Here is a 21467-nt window from a genome sequence, read left to right on the forward strand (position 1 = left end):
ATATTTAAAGCTAGCCTATTTAGTGAAGCACATGAGATAGACAACAATTCACAAAACATAGGATGGATCAAGATTCAAACAAATAATAGAGCATACAAGGACACTGGCCTTCTTGGTTATCAATTCAAAATAGAGTCTGAAAAAGGATGAAGTAAGAGAAACAAATTAAAAAAGAGATATCACAACAGAGCATCAAAAAAGCTCAACAATGAACAGAAACCACAACGTCATTTGTATATGTAGCAACAAAATAGGTTCACTTTAAAGCCTTTAACTTGACTATAAACCAGGCTTATTGATTTTCACAACTTCTCCTCCCTGTGAATTTATATAATCATGCAGCGTATCTGGGAAGTCTCATGCGATAGTTATGTATAATGTTGAAATGCCATGGGTAGACCAGACAAAATCTGGTGTTCATGGCTCTTAAAGTTGGATGTCTGTCCAAAAATGCTTTACTATAATCCAAGGAGGGAGTGAGAAGTGATACAGGGTTTACCCACCTTCCCATCATCTAACCACGAAAAAAACACACAAAAAAACCAGGAGGTAACCCCTGCTATGCTTAGCCTATCTCTCCATACCAGCCCAAGTCGGTCACCCTACGGTATTAAAAGGACTCTCACCCACTGGGACTCAAAGTAGCATGCTTCATTATAGAGTTCTCGTCCAGATATCTAGTGTATCTGGACAGGCTCAACCGTGGTAGTCAAGGTAGCTTTTTGGTTATTGGGTGGGATTCTAGATTGAAAATAGTCTAGGGTGTGTTGAAGGTTAATTTTATTTTCAAAGGGCACCCTAATGGAGAAATAAAATAGATGGGGTTGCACTAAGGAAATTAGTGGCCTCTGTATCCCTGGGCACACATGTTTCAGCCATCACTCCAATGTCTCACCAGGCTAATTGGTTTTTGTCAGGACCTCATAAGGGTCCCATTGGAATCCTATTTCTGCTACTTCAATTGTGAAATTTCCTGTCATCCTGTTCATACATGCGATACATAACAATCAATTTGGTCCCTATGTTCACATTTCTTCAGTATTTAGAGCTCCATGAAGGTAAGGTGGCAGGTGGACTGTGTACTCAAAGTTTATCAATTGACTCTTTTAAATCCATAGGGTGATCCCCCTGGGCTGGTATGGAGAGAAAGGCTAAGCTTGGTAGGCGTTCCCTCATGTAGTATTTGTATACAAAAATGTTATATGTCATTTGATGTAACATTGGAAATATCCTGAGACAAAAACATTTTTACCCAAGCCAAAATCTCTGTTTTCTCTGTTTTGATGCTTGAATGACTGTCGTTAAATCTGTAAATTAAAGAAAAAGACCAAATATGCCTCTCAATTTAGAGTGATTGGCTGAGGAACTGACTATTGGCCATATTCTGTGGGCATTTTATATATTAAGGTATCATCATAAGGCAAAACACCCTTTTTCCTCTTTTCCAAGCCCATATGGCTTCGTCATGCAAACTTTTTTATTTTCAAAAAGAACATTCCAAAGCAGGATTTTCTTTTAGAAAATAAAAAAGCAATGCCCCCTTGCATTGGGAGTTTCTCCCTATTGTGAAGGGGGGCATTAAGCACCTTTCAATGCCCCCAGTGCCAGGTTTTTCCTGACTGTATGGGCATTGATAAACAGCTGTATGTCCATCCGTCTAAAGTATAGAGGCAGACATATAGACAAAACTCCAACAGCCGTGAATCAGTTGGCCATTGGAGGGGTTTGACAGTCTCCGCTGTTGTCAAACCATGATCCACTTGCACCTAAATTGGGTGGGCCGACCATAATGTTGGTGAGGAGGGACCTCAGTTGTTGCGATGGAGTTCCCTAGCCGCCAACTTATAAACCGGGCCTTATGAAACCGTCTAAATCTTTTCTCTCATTCTAAGCACTGCTTAGAGCCAGAACACCTCTTGTGGTATTTGCAGAGCTTTAGTAATTGTATAACATAACACAATATATAATATCACAACATCACACAGGTGAGAGTAGTCACTAATTGTTAGAGTTCAAGGACTTTAATGTATTTCAAAAGACTGCTAGTTTTGGGGAGAGTGAAGATTTTCTAACATGGACACATTAGCTGCTTTCAGAACATAAAGAGCTAGAAGGGTCATTACAGCATGACAAAACTCTGCTGTTGGATTAGGAGGCCAGTAAATGAGTGCTCCAGTGAAGGTAGCAGAGGGATAAAATTTTAATGCAAAAGTGAGACACTCATCTTGGGGAGAAATTACCACTATTTAAGACAGTGCAGTTAATATTAGTATTGAAGATAATTGCAATAGCACCACCTACCCTATTTAGGAGGTGACACCAATTAATGTGATGTCCAGAGAGAATAGCCAACACCAAGCCAAGCCCGGAAGAATCATAAATTAAAGTCTTGGTTAGAAACAAGACATTCAGTTTACGCATTTTACAAAATCATTAATTTCTACTCGCTTTTTTGATGTGAACTTTCATTAAGTTGGTAGCTGTTGGCCAAAACAGATTCTTTAGTACTAGCAGGTTGTCAGAAATGACAAATTGTAGTATTTATAAGAGATTAAAAAAGTAAAGTAAAAGCCTATAGTTTGTGTGGTTAAAGAAGATGGGCTGTACCGCTAATATGATTGCCTATGGGTTGAACTCAATGGAGATCAATGGTAGCGTAATCAAACTATTGCTCTTTTTCCATTTACCTAAGTAATTTAGGCCCTGATTATGAGTATCAGTGGTATTTATTTCACATAACAAATAACAATTCCACAAGGTACATTATTTATCGAGTAAAATACCACCTATTATGAATTGATGGGGAATAACATGCAGATTTTGGTGTTTAACGCACCAACATCTTCATGATATTGTAACTACCATATGGTTTTCCCTGTTAAATTTGAGCAGGTTTGACCTGCTGAAATTTAACAAAGGTTGCGTTCTTTAACGCATCTGATAATTTTAATAATTATCTAATGTGTTAAATACTTTACAACTTGTAATTCTAATCTGTGCATAAATAGGTGTTTCTGCACGGGACAGAACTTAACGAGCAGCTCCCAATCAGGCCTGTGTGTAGCAAGCCCTGGAAGAAACCAGCATATATGATACACATATGAACTAGCTGCGATGCTCAAATCTGAAGATGGCATTTTAAGACATCTGGGACAGAGAACCCCAAGGCAGATGGCATTACTTGCCACAATTGTTTCAGCGGAGGTCTTTAGCCACTAGTGTCCTGTAGCCCCCGTACTACGGTTCCCCAAAGTGCAAACCAAATACCCCCTTTTAGCACTTGTTCTCAGGGTAGTGAAGCAGAGCATCCTCAAAAATCTGAACTCTTACAAAATGGAAAGCACATGCACACACTTCTAAAGAATATGTACAAGTTAACAAATATGTACAGATATAGCAGATGAAAATACATATGGTGGCATCCTCTAAAGGTCTCAAAACCAACAGGAGTGACACACAAAAGTGAAAGTTCTCACAGCTCAAGATGATATGGGGTACATTATAGCCCAGTGCTGAGTCTGACACAATAAGTGTGGGAACTGACGGGTCATCCATCTGAAGGGCAATGTATTTCTGCTAGTTGTGCAGTGGAGTCACCTAAAACAAAAGCTCCCCACACTGCACACAAGCTGCATAGTATTTCTGTTTAATACCAACCCTATGCTGTGTGGAGCTGTTCATGTAAACCACACTGTTATACCAATGTATGGGTAACATGTTTGGAGTTTGTGGAATGTTTTGTGTGTATTTTAATTATTCCTGAGAGTGAAGTGTAGAATCATATTCAAACTTTAAATTGGAAATTCTAGCTTTTATCACTGCTTCCATTATCGGTATGTGAAAAACGTTAATGACTTGTTTTCTCTGTGAAAGAGGATGCTCTTTCAGTACAGCTGTTTATGTAGTAATAGGAAATTTCCAAGAATTAGTAAATCATTCATCTGGAGGGGAATAAAAATGTGATCTATATACTACAGGATATCTATGTCCCCATTTGTAACCTACATATGTATCCTACAGCATGATGTGGCATGTAAACTCTTCAAAAGGTAAGAACTCATGCTAGTAATTTTCTTACAGTATTTGGAGGTTTTAAAAATTGCACACTTAGGTGTAGGATGTCAGATGCCAATCCTATACTCACACTGTATATTTTATATCCAAGGCAAATACCACTAGGGTGTGCAATTAAAAAAAATATATATTTCATACTAGTGTTGGTCTCAGAGTTTCACTGTAGGAAATATGGTTTACCACAAAAAGTCAATAAATTAACTTGAGCTTAACCATCTGGTAGCTTGGCACAGAAGCAGTCAGGATTAACATAAGGCAATGTGTAACTTATTTATGCAGGATGCAAGCAGGAATAAAGTGAAAACACAACACTAGCAAAATCCTAAACCAATTTAGCGAGAGTAAGGTTTAATCCATAAAACAAAACCAGATCAACAAAAATCTAATCTGTAGCACTGGAGATATGCAATTTGAAAAGCCTAGGTAAAAGTAGAGCCAAAAAGTGCAAAGTGCCAACTGTGGTTATCTGGTCATGACAGACTGGGACAAAGTTACAAGTTCACAACCTCGAAGGAGTGCAGTTTTGGTGCAGGACTGAGTTCAGCCTGCTGTACAGTATACCTGTATTGCACTGAGTTGAATTGCTTTGGTTCTGAGGATTTCCCATAGTTAAGGAGAAAGCACAGGTACTTTAGCACTGGCTAAGAGGGGTAAGATGTTCAGAGTCCTAAAACCAACAAAATAATATTCAGCAAAACAGGTAGGGTGAACCTAAAAAGTTTGGCAAACTACCACCAAAGGGTTGCAGGTATAATTCTGACTACTCTGCCTAGTTGTTCATTCAAGTCATTATCTGTTATATAACTGTCATCAATATATGATAGTAATTCAGGATCTACATGAAAGATCTCCATAATTCATGCTGCAGAGAGTCCAGGGCTATTGATAAAGCACTGAAGGAATCTGGTGTAATCATACTGAAAACAGCTGGATGAAAAAACTGTTAGATACTGGGATTCAGGAACCTCATTTTGGCGAAAGAATCCATTGGATTCATCCAATGATGTTTTATATTTTTTCCAAACAAATCTGTCATTAGTCCAGTGCCGTGAGCATGTTCACAGCATGTGTGCATGTCTGTGCATATAATAACCGAAACCTATTCTATATGAATCGTGAGGTTTTAACACCAGAAAAAGAGGAGTGTTCATGGTAGATTGACAAGGCAGTATTAATCCATGACATTGCAATTATCTAAATAGCTTTTTTACTGTATTTAGCTTCTAGCTTTAATACATTGATCCTGAACCTGTGGCTCACTTCTTAAGAGAATTACAAGTGCCACAGATTATTTGTCCCCATTCCATCTGGCAACTATACAGTGTTGAAGCCTATTTACCTATTTTAACTTTCTCTCTTCCTCTCTTCCTGAGGTCTTCAGGTATCAAGGAGGAAAATGGTTGTATTTTTACTCCATCACCTCAAGGAACACACCTTATGAATAATGGAGGCCGGCCATCCTCTGCAAAAATTATATCACAATCATCCAATAAATGGAAGAATAATTTAACTTTGATTTGGTGCGATATATATCCTGCAATTTGTTTATGGACATCATAAACCTTGTCTGTAGGGTTTACATAACCATCTATCTGGTATTTCAACTTCTTTACTTGGAGTCACCGACAGATGCGCTCTGAGAGTGTGATGATTTATTGTCACTTCTAGCATAACATGCACACATTGATTTTATGACATTTGTGTGCACTGCATTACCTGTGTTACATTGTTTTGCCCGCGCAGACATCCGCTGGTAAGTCCTTTAAGCTATAAACATCCAGGCAGGGCCTGAAATAAATGACTGCTGTAAGAACCTAAACGAACGGCCTATGCTCTGATCCCTAAAGCTCGATATGTAAAACACTGACAAAAACACAGTTCTTGGCTTAGCACCCATAGCACAAGTTGGCGTTGGCGTTGTAAGCATTAGAGGGAGTCCCCAACTATTTTTAGACCACGGCCGAGGGAGACTGGAAGATGCTGGTGGCGTCACCATGTGCACAACAGCACCTCTGCCTGCACATGCCAGCGTCCAATGGTGTTACATTATCTAGCACTTTGTAGTTGGTGAAAGTCCTTTACAAAGATACATAATAGCAAACTATTAACTCTTAAATTTGGTGTGCTGGTTTATTTTATATAAAAGGACAAACTGTTTAAAAACACACGATTACTGAGCACCACAAATGTTAAAAAAGTTGATAATTTTTATGCAAAATTAGATATTAATAGATAGAAAACGTGTGATTTATTTTTTTTAAAAAGACAAATGCAAGGAAACAGAAGGTAGTTTGCACTCAAACCTATTGGCAAAAATGCAATTATCCATTTAACAGCGTTGATGTCATGCAAAGCGTTTGACTACTGAACAAGAGCCCTACTCTGCTGCTGAGAACAAGTCCTGCCTGGTGGAGCTGTGAGGGGGGCTTCCACAGTACGAGACACAAGAAGGGAGGATACAGGAGGGGAGGTCACTGAGGAAAACACAACCCACAGCAGTGAGCAAGATTGGCCTCAGCCGGAGCCTATTGTTTCATTTTCATCAGCCAGAGTTAAAGGGGGCGGGGGAGGAGGCCTGCCAGCCGGAGGAGGGGGACGAGTGGAACTACCAGGGGAGCCCAGACATTGTAAAAAATAAAGCACAACAAAACAGTGTTTTTGTAAAGATACAGCACAATAATAGAGAATACCCATTTTAAATAAACAAACTGCAACACGATCTTTAGTCACCATTGACTCCTGGGGCAAGCCATTGCCTGTAGAAACCACTAAAACAAGAGAAAGAGAGTGAGGGTGAGCTGGGCGTGGAAAAGCCCCCCTCTGCTGTTGGTTTAATGTTTACAGAGCGAGCGGGTGGGGAGGAGGGACTAAACAAACACCCACAGTGTAAGACGAACAGGCAAATACTGAAAAAAGTCCCTTACAGAAGAGAAAAACAGGACATAGCGTAATTATATAGTAGTTGGTGCTGCTCCCAAAGAGAAAAAGGCAGGATAAAGAGGCAGAACTGAACACTAGCAAGCAAGGATTTTTAAAGGACGCTACAACCAACAAATGAAATAGCTTTGAACTCACAGTATAGGTATACTTAAAAGTATACAACACGTTGAACGCCTACGCTCGACCTAAAAAGAAATGGGTATATTTTGTGTGGCGACTAATTAAATTATAAAGCCTGTGCAAGTGATACTCAGTTTATTAAAGGTTCCAGGCCACCTGTACACAAATTCAGGGCTGAGCTAGATAGTAGTAGTGCTAATTGTCAAGCCCACATGTGTGCACACATGTAATCAGCATAAAGGGGGTGATTCTCACCCTGGCGGGCGGCGGAGGCCGCCCGCCAGAGTTCCCCCTCCAAAATACCGCTCCGCGGTCGAAAGACCGTTGAGGGTATTTGGGGTTTTGCACTGGGCTGGCGGGCGACCGCCAAAAGGCCGCCCGCAAGCCCAGTGCAAAACACCCTTCCCACGAGGACGCCGGCTCAGAATTGAGCCGGCGGAGTGGGAAGGTGCGACGGGTGCAGTTGCACCCGTCGCGAATTTCAGTGTCTGCAAAGCAGACACTGAAATTCTTTTTGGGGCCTTCTTACGGGGGCCCCTGCAGTGCCCATGCCATTGGCATGGGCACTGCAGGGGCCCCCAGGGGCCCCGCGACACCCCATACCGCCATCCTGTTCCTGGCGGGAGAACCGCCAGGAACAGGATGGCGGTATGGGGTGTCAGAATCCTCCATGGCGGCGCAGCTTGCTGCGCCGCCATGGAGGATTCATTTGGGCAGCGGAAAACCGGCAGGAGACCGCCGGTTTTCCACTTCTGACCGCGGCCGAACCACCGCGGTCAGAATGCCCAGCGGGGCACCGCCAGCCTGTTGGCGGTGCCCCCGTCATTTTAGCCCTGGCGGTCTTGGACCGCCAGGGTTAGAATGACCCCCAAAGTCTCTTATCCCAACTGTACAGCAGCAGACCTTATTTTAAAAGATGGACACTGACAGTTAGCACTCATGTCCATTTTAGAAGTGCTTACAGTTAATGATACTCTGGGCCCGATTTAGATCCTGGTGGAGGGAATACTCCGGCACAAACATGACAGATATCCCGTTCACCGTATTATGATCCCCAAAGGCTACAATGGGATCTCAATACGGTAGATGTGATATCCGTTGCGTTTGTGACAGAGTAAACTCTTCCACCATGATCTAAATCGGGCCCCTCATTTGTCGCTGTCTCCTAGCACTCATCCAAAAGATGAGCAGTCCAAAATCAAAACACCTAGGGAGGTTAAAGAGGGTCAGACCTCACTTCCTTACAGGTATATCTTCTGATTAAACATAGATTTCCCACCTTTGGCCCTTGATTTTGGTGAGTACTGGTCTGTGTAAAAGCTTTGACCTTTGGAGGAGCTCTGCAGCACAGTTGGGAGGAGGCATATGTTACATCCAGAATCCAGGATTTTAATATAAGAAGCTTCTTTATCAGTCCAGCACATTACAACAGGACTGCACCAAATCAAGTCCACTGGAAACTGCTCCCAGAAGGATTCTAGAGCACCCTTAGTGACAGGAGTACAAGAACTGCACTTGAACATAAACACGTACAATAATAGGCCTATTCATATATAACAGCATATCAAGACAATGAGTTTTAGTTACTGCTTATGCTGAGATTCAGGGCCAGGCTTAAACAAGTTACTGCTTCTACTGATATTTGGGCCAGGTTTACATAAGGGAATGCAACCCATTATGTGGCATTTGCCAAGTCACACAAAGCTACATTGCATGGGTCTACAAGGTAACGTAAGGCAGTTCATTTCATTGTCTTGTGTAATCTTGCAGCAGGGAGGGGTTCCACGGGTGAAGTGTTGGGTATTTCCAAGCATCCACTGATGGATTTTGTTGCATTTCCAGATTTACTAAGAGCTGTGCCAAAATGGTCTCCCAGGCATGGCAAGAAGATATATCTTTTTTCCTCTTCGTTATTTCCTTTTTCTATTTGTGATGCATTCTGCATCACAAATCGAAACAGAAAAAAGCCTATACTGAATGTTTTTGTTCAGGAAGGTGCCCCTTCATGCACACAAACAATCTTGCTCTTAACGCAGGCACCCTTGCACAAGCACAAGGAGGAACCAGAAATGCACCATATTTTTGTAAATATGGCACATTCTGTCTCCCTTTCACACAACATTGGTCAGCAAGTCGTCTTACTGCCTTGTGTGAAATGTTAGTAAATCTGCCCCTCAATAGAAGACAAAATGTGTGGAGAAGACCGCCCTGTTTTGCTAAGCCTGAAACATGAGTTGCTTAATTAGGTGGTTAGTAGTGCTTTTCCCTACCTTGTGGTACCTTTTCTGATTCTGCACTAATGTAACGTCCCCCTAATTCCGTGGAATTGAACATTCCCATCTTCTGTTACCAGACAGATGAGTGGCCATGACCAGTATTTAATTTATGTAAGCCATTTTTTATGGCTGCTTTCAGGTAATGATCGATGGGATCAGTGTAACTAACAGATATAACATGACCGGGTGAGTTATGTTTGTTATTTCGTTATAGAGTGACAAAGGAGTATATATTAAAAACAATTCCTAAAGTTGAAACTCCATCAGGTAGGATGTTCACATGCTTGCTTTTGGTGCTTGTTTGTATTTGGTGTTTTTTTCACATGGTTGTCTGTTAGCACCTGTTAGAAATGGGGTCTTTGGTTGGCAGTCAGGTTACCCCCTGTCCAAGCAAGGACCCTCACTCTAGTGAGGGTAAGCCACACACAATCCAAATTATCCTGTGCCCACCCTCTGGTAGCTTGGCACTGAGCAGTCAGGCTTAACTTAGAAGGCAATGTGTGAAGTACTTGTGCAATAAATCATACAATAACACAATATAACACCACAAAAATACACCACACAGTGTTTAGAAAGATATATAATATTTATCTGGATACTTGCAGGTCAAAACGATAAAAGATGCAATAAGAAATTGTAAAGATATCACTGGAAAGTGATATAAAGGGTCTTAAGTCTTTAAAAAGCAAACAAAGGTGGTCATTCTGACCTCGGCGGTAAAAGGCGCCTACCGCCGGTCAGAAATCCTCCATAATCCCGCCGCGGTCGCGGAAACCCGCCACGGTCATTCTGACCCGCAGAAGGCAAACCTCCTAAAATCCGACCGCCACAACAGACCGCCAGACCAGCGGTCGGCGGAAAGGTGGAGGTGACCAAACCTCCACCGCCACGCCAACAGAAATACGCCCATGCCATTACGACCCACGAATCCACGCGGCGGTCATTCAAACGCGGTATTCCATTGGCGGGACACACCGGCGCGGTCAGAATACACACAAACGAACAAAACTCACCCACATTGGACGATTTGAATCCCACACACCTGATACACATACACACACCACTCCCACACACACAATACAATATAAAACACCCACCCACATCACCCACAAACCCCTACGCTTAAAAATTCGTAAAGAAGGCAAGAGCGAGACACCAGCATCCAAAACATAACAGCCACAGCCACTGAACACCATCACCCACACACTATCCACACACAAAACAACACACACCACCACACTCAACTCACTTAAATACACATACTCCACCCCACACATCATACACACCACCCCATGGCACCCCAAAGACAACCCCGCTTCACAGACGAAGAACTCAGGGTTATGGTGGAGGAAATCGTTCGTGTAGAGCCCCAGCTGTTCGGCACACAGATACAATACACCAGCATTGCCCGGAGGACGGAGCTATGGCAGAGGATTGTCGACAGGGTGAACGCAGTGGGACAGCACCCCAGAAATCGGGAAGACATCAGGAAGCGATGGAACGACCTACGGGGGAAGGTGCGTTCCATGGTATCCAGGCACAACATCGCCGTGCAGAAGACTGGCGGAGGACCCCCACCTCAACCCCCACAATTCACATCATGGGAGGAGGAAGTCTTGAACATCCTGCATCCTGACGGCCTCGCAGGAGTCGGCGGAGGAATGGATACTGGTAAGTTGAAGCTTCAATACTGCTTCCCCCCCACCTGCATGCCAAATCAGACCCCAACCCTCACCCCCATCCTCGAACCCCACCCTCACCCCCACCCCCACCCTCACCCCCACCCTCACCCCCACAACCATCCTCACCCCCACCACCATCCTCACCCCCACCCCCAGCACACCTATTCCCCGCCAATGTCTCACCATCACAACCCACACATCCCAAAACCTAGGCCTGCATGCGTCCACTAAGCATGGACACCCATCACCAAAGCATGCCCAATGCATATACACATCCCCCCCACAAGCCACCCTCACCAAAGCCCCCACACACGAATGCCAGCACTTGGGGACACGGGAACCCACAGATACACCCATATGGCACACATTGAAACTATAACCATACCTCTATACCCCTGCAGGACCCGACCGTCAACACACCGCGGCGGAGGGGCCAGAATTATCCACACCCCCCACCCAAGAGGCCGTCAGCGATGACAGCAGCTCTGTCGATCTGGACAACGATGACCAGCCCGGACCATCGGGGACCTCTGGACAGTCGGTTCCCCTCACACAGGCACAGGCCACTATAGACCCTAACCCCTCTGGGAACACCAGCACAGCTCCCACCCAGCGGGCCCATGCCTCTGTCTCCAGGGCGCGTCAATCTGCGGTGTGTCTACCACTACAGGGCACCCAGGATAACCCACCACCCCAACAACAACAGGGACCTGGGGGCAGTGGTAGTGGGCACACCGGCCAGGGGGCAGAGGCCCAGGGAAACAGGGCAACTCGGCGGGCAGCTGTGCGACAGGGGGGGGAGGAGAGGCCCAGGGAACCCACTCTCCACGAGGTCCTCACCACCATCATGGGAGCATACAACCGCTCCCAGGAGACGATGGCGACGGTACTGGCCCGGTTCCAGGAGATCCAGGTGCTGCAGGAGGAACGCTATCGGGGGTACAGGGAGGACATCCGAGCCATCAACACCACCCTGGTTACCATGGTAGGGCTGCTGCAGGACCTCGTAAACAGCAGGGCGGACACTGAACAACACCCAAGGGCCCCTGCCACTAGCCTGGACCAAGAACAGCCATCCACCTCCGCCGGCGCTAGTGGACAGGAGGCCCCCGCACAGCAGCAGCCCACCAGACCCCCACCTCCTGCAGGAGAAGAACCACCCCGCAAGAGGGCCCTGAGATCTCGCAAGACAGAGTAGGATGTCAAGACCCCCGCCAGCAATGGATACCACCTGATGTCATCCCACTGTCCCACATTGTCACCCTGTCCATCCTCGAACTGCCCATGCTCCATCTCTCCACAGGCCTCTGGACAATGCACCTGTGTGACTGTTACTCTGGACTCTGCCATGGACATTCCTTCACCATAGCCCCCACCCACTTGAAACCACCCATCCCATTTTGAGCACTTCAATAAACACCTATTTTGCACCAAAATATCAGGAGTCTGGCTGTGATTTCAATAGATTGTAATTGACATGACAGTGCAAATATGTCCTTGTACATGGTGAAGTCAACAAACAGCTGCCACAAAGCTGTAGTCCATGGGGAAACGAAGCACAGGACTCGTAGTGGGGACCCCAGATCTGAAATAGGGAGGGAAAAGCCAAAACTCAGTCATCATACACTGGGGCAAATAGACAGGCAGCAGAGATGCTGCAGAGTAGTTAACATTTACTAAATTATCTTTGAAATGTTACCTGTGTCCTATTGGAAGTACTGTTCAATGATTCTGTCCCTGTTGTCTGTTTCAGCCCCGTCGTCTTCCTCCTCGTCACTCTCCACAGGTTCCACAGCTGCCACAACACCACCATCTGGACCATCCTCCTGCAGGAAAGGCACCTGGCGTCGCAAAGCCAGGTTGTGAAGCATGCAGCAGGCCACGATGATGTGACACACCTTCTTAGGTGAGTACATTAGGGATCCACCGGTCATATGCAGGCAGCGAAACCTGGCCTTTAGGAGGCCAAAGGTGCGTTCGATCACCCTCCTAGTACGCCCATGGGCCTCATTGTATCGTTCCTCTGCCCTGGTCCGGGGATTCCTTACTGGGGTCAGTAGCCACGACAGGTTGGGGTACCCAGAGTCCCCCACTAGCCATACACGGTGTCTCTGTAGCTGTTCCATCACGTAAGGGATGCTGCTATTCCTCAGGATGTAGGCGTCATGCACTGACCCTGTGAATTTGGCATTTACATGCGAGATGTACTGGTCAGCCAAACACACCACCTGGATGTTCATTGAATGGTAACTCTTTCTGTTCCTGTACACCTGCTCCCTGTCTCTTGGGGGAACCAAAGCCACATGGGTCCCATCAATGGCACCAATTACGTTGGGAATATGTCCAAGGGCGTAGAAATCACCCTTCACTGTAGCCAATTCGCCCACCTCAGGGAAAATGATGTAGTTCCTCACGGATTTCATCAGGGCAGACAACACTCTGGATAACACCTTTGAAAACATGGGCTGAGACATCCCGGAAGCAATTCCCACGGTTGTCTGAAATGACCCACTTGCCAAGAAATGGAGTACTGACATGACCTGCACCAGAGGGGGAATCCCTGTGGGTTGGCGGATGGGGGACATCAGGTCGGGCTCCAGCCGGGCACACAGTTCATGGATAGTGGCACGGTTAAGACGGTAGGTCAGGATAATGTGGCGTTCTTCCATTGTCGACAGGTCCACCAGCGGTCGGTACACGGGAGGATTCATCCGTCTCCTCGCCCAACCCAGCGGACGGTGCCTAGGAAGGACAACATGGAGCACACAGTCAGGCAACCCACAGGTACGTACTCACAGCTAGCACAGTATAAGATTCTCTATGCAGTGAATGGCGTGTCTGAGTGGCTATGCAAGGCCTAGGCCTGTGTGACGCAGTTGAAATTGAGCCATGTGGGCCCTGGAAATGGCGGCTGCCTGACCTGTGAAGTGTGACAATGGGATGTGAGGTCAATGCGCTGGCGTGGCACACCGCGGCGGGCGGCGGGCGAAGACCGCGGCGCGAAGCCGCATTGGTTAACATTGAAGCCTATGGGTTTCAGGAGCCAATGGCGAAGGGCGCCGGCGGTGGCGGGACGCACCGCCGCGGTACGCACCGCCGCGGACGTGACCGCCATTTTCTATCTACTTATCCACTTGCGACTTGAACTTTCACAGGAGAGGACCTATACTGCAAGTGTTGCTGTGACCTCGGTCTGGAAGGGACAATGGCTGCTGCGACTGGGGAAAGGGCCCCTGCCTTCACTGGAGAGGAGTTGGAGAAACTTGTGGATGGGGTCCTCCCCCAGTATGCGCTACTCTACGGTCCTCCAGACCAACAAGTGAGTTTAATTCTATCTGGATTTGGGGCCACTGGCTGGCTTGGGGGCCTGGCGGGGATGGGGGGCATGTTGGGGCTGGCGGGGGGCCTGGCGGGGGGCCTGGCGGGGATGGGGGGCATGTTGGGCATGGCGGGGGGCCTGGCGGGGATTGGGGGCATGTTGGGGCTGGCGGGGGGCCTGGCGGGGGGCCTGGCGGGGATGGGGGGCATGTTGGGCATGGCGGGGGGCCTGGCGGGGGGCCTGGCGGGGATGGGGGGCATGTTGGGCATGGCGGGGGGCCTGGCGGGGATGGGGGGCATGTTGGGCATGGCGGGGGCCTGGCGGGGGGCCTGGCGGGGATGGGGGGCATGTTGGGCATGGCGGGGGGCCTGGCGGGGATGGGGGGCATGTTGGGCATGGCGGGGGGCCTGGCGGGGATGGGGGGCATGTTGGGCATGGCGGGGGGCCTGGCGGGGATGGGGGGCATGTTGGGGCTGGCGGGGGGCCTGGCGGGGGGCCTGGCGGGGATGGGGGCATGTTGGGCATGGTGGGGGGCCTGGCGGGGATTGGGGGCATGTTGGGGCTGGCGGGGGGCCTGGCGGGGGGCCTGGCGGGGGGCCTGGCGGGGATGGGGGGCATGTTGGGCATGGCGGGGGGCCTGGCGGGGGGCCTGGCGGGGATGGGGGGCATGTTGGGCCTGGCGGGGGGCCTGGCGGGGATGGGGGGCATGTTGGGCATGGCGGGGGGCCTGGCGGGGATGGGGGGCGTTGGGCCACTGGAAAGGAAAATGCTGAGTAACTTGAACGTGGTATTTCTCCCTCCCTGTACGTGTCACATAGGTCCGCGCCCATGAGAAGATCGGGATTTGGCGTGCCATCGCCAAGGAAGTCCGGGCCCTGGGGGTCCACCATCGACGGGGCACCCACTGCCGCAAGAGGTGGGAGGACATCCGCCGCGGGACCAAGAAGACCGCCGAGTCTCTGCTGGGGATGGCCTCCCAACGTAGGCGGGGTGCCTGCCGTCAACTGAGCCCCCTGATGTTCCGGATCCTGGCGGTGGCCTACCCTGATTTGGATGGGCGCGTGAGGGCAGCACAGCAGACACAAGGGGGTGAGTACAAGCATTATCTACTCTGTTGTCGCGCAGTGGAGGTGTCTGGGTGGGGGAGGAGGGCTGGGGGTCCCCCTAGGCCAGGGCGATATCTGTAGGCTGGGCACCCCCGCAAGCCCCTGTGTCCCCAGCCACCACCCTCAGTAGTTTGTCAGTACAGCCATCCCTGGGCCGTGTCATCCATGGGTGCAGTTGTCAACTCTAGGCGTGTAGGGCATGTTCCACGGAATGCGTAGCGTACCCCAAGTGCGCAACTTAGTGCAGGGGGCATCTATGTCTGTCATGTCCGCTAACTGTACCGGAGATCCATGTACTCAATATCCCTTTATTTCTCTCTCCCCCCCCCTTTTTGTTTGTCTTTCTGTGCTTGTGTGCATCAGCATCATCAGGCGGAGGAGAAGTGGCATCGGGGCAGGAGGGAGCTGCATCTCACATGGCCCAGGAGGGCCATGCCACAGAGTCAGACTGGACCAGTGAGACGGAGGGCGAGGGGAGCTCCACGACGGGGACGACTGGAGCCTGCAGCGACACGGACACGTCCTCGGAAGGGGGCTCCCTTGCGGGGGTGGCACCATCCGTGCCCCCCGCCATTACAGGTACAGCCGCCACCCAGCGCACCATCTCCGCCCTCCCAGCAGCCCCTCCGCGTTCGCCCCGTGCCCGCTCTGCCAGGAAGCCGGGCATCTCCTTCGCCCCAGGCACCTCAGGCCCTGCCCCTGTTACCCCCGCTGCCCTCAGTGAGGAGGTCATTGACCTCCTCCGAACGCTCATTGTTGGGCAGACTACCCTTTTGAATGCCATCCAGGGGGTGGAGAGGGAGGTTCATCGCAGCAATGCGTACCTGGAGGGCATTCATTCGGGTCAGGCTGCCCATCAGCGATCGTTCCAGGCTCTGGCCTCAGCACTGACGGCAGCCATTGTCCCTGTCTCCTGCCTGCCTCTACTAACTCCCTCCTCCCAGTCTCCTGTTCCTCTGCCTGTCCCACCCACACCATCAGACCAGCCTGCACACACCTCAACACCCAAGAGAAGCTCATCCAAACATAAGCACCACAGATCACGCAGACATTCACACACGCAACATTCCGATGCAGACATGCCAACAGTCACTACCACCTCTGTGACCCCCACCTCCTCGTCTCCCTCCTCCCTCCCTGTGACGTCTACACTCACACCTCCATTCACCTCACCATCAGCCAGTGTTTCCATCACCAGCACACCCTCCACTCCAGTCCGCACACGTGCAGTCACCACCCCCACTGCCATTTACACGTCCCCTGTGTCCTCTCCCACTGTGTCTGTCACCCCCTCTTCCACACCACACAAACGCAGCCACCCACCCACCCAACAGCCATCCACCTCACGACAGCCTATCCCTCCTGCACCTGCACCCAAAGACAGCAAACGTGACTCACCTACAACCACATCCTCTCCCTCCACTCCCATTCCCACTGTACCTACCACTCTCCATTGTCCCAAGAAGCTCTTCCTCGCCACTACTAACTTCTTTCCTGACCCTGAGCCCCCCCCTCCTTCTCGTCGGGGTAAGAAGAGCACCTCAGCCACCACCAGCCCTGCAGCCCCCTTGACAAGGTGCAGGGGTATTGGAGCCCGCCAGCCCGCATGTCTGGATCTTCGCCCAGCAGCAAGGGGACAGCCAGCCCACCCCCTGGGAAGAGGAGCAGAAGGCGGAAGGGGCGCCGCATGGAGCCCGCCTTCTACATCCCCCCAGGACACCACCCAGAGACAGTCACCAGCCACAGCTCCAAAGGGAGGAAAGGGCCACAGGCCGACGACTAAGGAGGGCAAGGGCAGCAAGTTGGAGAGGTCAGGCAGCAGGCCTGCTGCCCAGGAGGAGCCCACAACCCCCATAGCCGCTGCCCCGGGAGGAACCGGCACAGCTGCCCCGGGAGAGCCCACCAGCCCCATAGCCGCTGCCCAGGGAGGACCCAGCCCAGCTGGCAAGGAGGGCCCCACCACCCACAGCCCAGGTGGGCAGTGAAGGAGCACCATCCCCGCTGCCCAGGAGGGCACCACCAGGCATTTAGCAGTTGGCCATAGACCGTCCGCCGTCTCAAGAACCGCTGAACTGGGCCCTTCAAGGCAAGAACCGCTGAACTGGGCCCCGCCGTCTCAAGAACCGCTGAACTGGGCCCCGCCGTCTCAAGAACCGCTGAACTGGGCCCCGCCGTCTCAAGAACCACTGAACTGGGCCCTTCAAGGCAAGAACCGCTGAACTGGGCCCCGCCGTCTCAAGAACCGCTGAACTGGGCCCTTCAAGGCAAGAACCGCTGAACTGGGCCCCGCCGTCTCAAGAACCGCTGAACTGGGCCCCGCCGTCTCAAGAACCGCTGAACTGGGCCCTTCAAGGCAAGAACCGCTGAACTGGGCCCCGCCGTCTCAAGAACCGCTGAACTGGGCCCCGCCGTCTCAAGAACCGCTGAACTGGGCCCTTCAAGGCAAGAACCGCTGAACTGGGCCCCGCCGTCTCAAGAACCACTGAACTGGGCCCTTCAAGGCAAGAACCGCTGAACTGGGCCCCGCCGTCTCAAGAACCGCTGAACTGGGCCCTTCAAGGCAAGAACCGCTGAACTGGGCCCCGCCGTCTCAAGAACCGCTGAACTGGGCCCCGCTGTCTCAAGAACCGCTGAACTGGGCCCTTCAAGGCAAGAACCGCTGAACTGGGCCCCGCCGTCTCAAGAACCGCTGAACTGGGCCCTTCAAGGCAAGAACCGCTGAACTGGGCCCCGCCGTCTCAAGAACCGCTGAACTGGGCCCCGCCGTCTCAAGAACCGCTGAACTGGGCCCCGCCGTCTCAAGAACCGCTGAACTGGGCCCCGCCGTCTCAAGAACCACTGAACTGGGCCCTTCAAGGCAAGAACCGCTGAACTGGGCCCCGCCGTCTCAAGAACCACTGAACTGGGCCCTTCAAGGCAAGAACCGCTGAACTGGGCCCCGCCGTCTCAAGAACCGCTGAACTGGGCCCTTCAAGGCAAGAACCGCTGAACTGGGCCCCGCCGTCTCAAGAACCGCTGAACTGGGCCCCGCCGTCTCAAGAACCGCTGAACTGGGCCCTTCAAGGCAAGAACCGCTGAACTGGGCCCCGCCGTCTCAAGAACCGCTGAACTGGGCCCCGCCGTCTCAAGAACCGCTGAACTGGGCCCTTCAAGGCAAGAACCGCTGAACTGGGCCCCGCCGTCTCAAGAACCGCTGAACTGGGCCCCGCCGTCTCAAGAACCGCTGAACTGGGCCCCGCCGTCTCAAGAACCACTGAACTGGGCCCTTCAAGGCAAGAACCGCTGAACTGGGCCCCGCCGTCTCAAGAACCGCTGAACTGGGCCCTTCAAGGCAAGAACCGCTGAACTGGGCCCCGCCGTCTCAAGAACCGCTGAACTGGGCCCCGCCGTCTCAAGAACCGCTGAACTGGGCCCTTCAAGGCAAGAACCGCTGAACTGGGCCCCGCCGTCTCAAGAACCACTGAACTGGGCCCTTCAAGGCAAGAACCGCTGAACTGGGCCCCGCCGTCTCAAGAACCGCTGAACTGGGCCCTTCAAGGCAAGAACCGCTGAACTGGGCCCCGCCGTCTCAAGAACCACTGAACTGGGCCCCGCCGTCTCAAGAACCGCTGAACTGGGCCCTTCAAGGCAAGAACCGCTGAACTGGGCCCCGCCGTCTCAAGAACCGCTGAACTGGGCCCCGCCGTCTCAAGAACCGCTGAACTGGGCCCTTCAAGGCAAGAACCGCTGAACTGGGCCCCGCCGTCTCAAGAACCGCTGAACTGGGCCCCGCCGTCTCAAGAACCGCTGAACTGGGCCCTTCAAGGCAAGAACCGCTGAACTGGGCCCTTCAGGGCAAGAACCGCTGGCCCTTTGGCAGACGTGGCAGGGCAGGATCTATCTCGGGCAGGGCTGCAGGATGTCCTCTGGCCAACTTGCCTCCTCCAGTGGCAGTGGGGTCTGTTATGGACTGTATGGACTGTGGCTTTGCTCTCCCCAGGATGGCCCAGTGGGCAGGCCACCCACTGTATGGACTGTATGGACTGTGGCTTTGCTCTCCGCAGGATGGCCCAGTGGGCAGGCCACCCACTGTATGGACTGTTTGGACTGTGGCTTTGCTCTCCCCAGGATGGCCCAGTGGGCAGGCCACCCACTGTATGGACTGTTTGGACTGTGGCTTTGCTCTCCCCAGGATGGCCCAGTGGGCAGGCCACCCACTGTATTGACTGTATGGACTGTGGCTTTGCTCTCCCCAGGATGGCCCAGTGGGCAGGCCACCCACTGTATGGACTGTTTGGACTGTGGCTTTGCTCTCCCCAGGATGGCCCAGTGGGCAGGCCACCCACTGTATGGACTGTTTGGACTGTGGCTTTGCTCTCCCCAGGATGGCCCAGTGGGCAGGCCACCCACTGTATGGACTGTTTGGACTGTGGCTTTGCTCTCCCCAGGATGGCCCAGTGGTCATGGAGTCCCCTCGTGGATCTGGCGTTGTGTACTCAAGTGGCTGAGGTGCCCCCCCTTCCCTTCCCCCTGAGGTGCCTGTCCTATTTTCTTTCTGATGCCCCTGCAGTGTTCTCTCCGTGGAGTTCTTGTCGTGGGACTGGGCCTTGCCCCTTTGCACAGGACCCCTGTGATCCACGGACAGTGGTTGGACTACATTTAGTAGCTGTATATATTTTGTACATAGTTTATTTATTTTTTGGGATTAATGGCGTACATATTTCAATATATCTGCCCGTTTATGATCTCTTCTTTTGGTCTTTGCAATATTTCGGAGGGGGGTGGTTTGTGGGTTGTGACAGTGATCTGTGGGAATGCATTGATGTGTGTGTTGTAGTGGGTGTGGGTGGGTGGGTGTGTGCCGGTAATCTTTTCCCTCCCCTGTGTCGTAGGTGCAGTACTCACCGATGTCTTCCGCGCCGCCGGGCGTGCTCCTGGTATATGAGGAGGAATAGGAGTGCGGGGATGACCTGTAACTCTGGCTCCATACTGCCGGAATCTCGCGTGGAGTGCGTAGAGGTGAGCGTTTTCCCGTTCGTAGTCTGTTTCCGCCGTGTTCTTATCGGCGGTGCTCCCGCCCCGGAAAAGGTGGCAGATTGGTGGGTCGTAATAGGGTGGGCGGTACTTTGTCTGCCGCCGGGCTGTTGGCGGGAACCGCCGCGCTGTTTGTTTGTACCGCTGTGGCGGTCGGAGTGTTAAGTTGGCGGGCTGTGTTGGCGGTTCCCGCCAGGGTCAGAATTGCATATTTTAGACCGCCGGCCTGTTGGCGGCTTGGCCGCCGCTTTATCACCGACCGCCAGGGTCAGAATGAGGGCCAAAGTCTCTTTCAAGCACAAAGTACGTGGTTGGAGTGAAAAATCTCCGCAAAGGGCCGCAGAGGAGGAGATGCGTGGAAATTGGTGTGTGCGTCGGTTTCACCCCTTCACACACGGACTTGCGTTGTTATTTTTCAAGTAGGGAAGACGTTGCGTCGATTTCCGGCGAGCGGAAGGTCTCCTCTTTGGGTCGTGGGGTTTTCGGACGCCCCGGGGTCTGTGCGTGGAATCCTGGGCTTGTTGACCGGCTGCGCATCGTTCCGGTGGGCGATGCGTGGAATTTTCTCCCTCATGGCAGGCGCTGCATCGATTTCCCGTCTGGAAGTCAGGCGGCGTTGTCCAGGTGGGCCTTGCGTCGAAGTTCCGGTCACACCGCAGGCGTTGCGTCAATCTTTTCCTCGCAAAGTCGAGCGGCGTCGTTCCGGTTCGGTGTGCAATTAATTTTTCACCGTGGAACAAGCTGTGCGTCGAATTTTTTGACGCACAAGGATTCCAGTTGCAAGAGAAAAGTCTTTTTGGTCCTGAGACTTCAGAGAACAGGAGGCAAGCTCTATCCAAGCCGTTGGAGAGCACTTCTGCAGCAAAGCAAGAGAGCAGCAAGACAACAGCAAGGCAGCAGTCCTCTGTAGAAAGCAGTCAGGTGAGTCTGTTAGGCA

Source organism: Pleurodeles waltl, chromosome 2_1 (assembly GCF_031143425.1).
Source record: "Pleurodeles waltl isolate 20211129_DDA chromosome 2_1, aPleWal1.hap1.20221129, whole genome shotgun sequence".
NCBI classification, from domain to species: Eukaryota; Metazoa; Chordata; class Amphibia; order Caudata; family Salamandridae; genus Pleurodeles; species Pleurodeles waltl.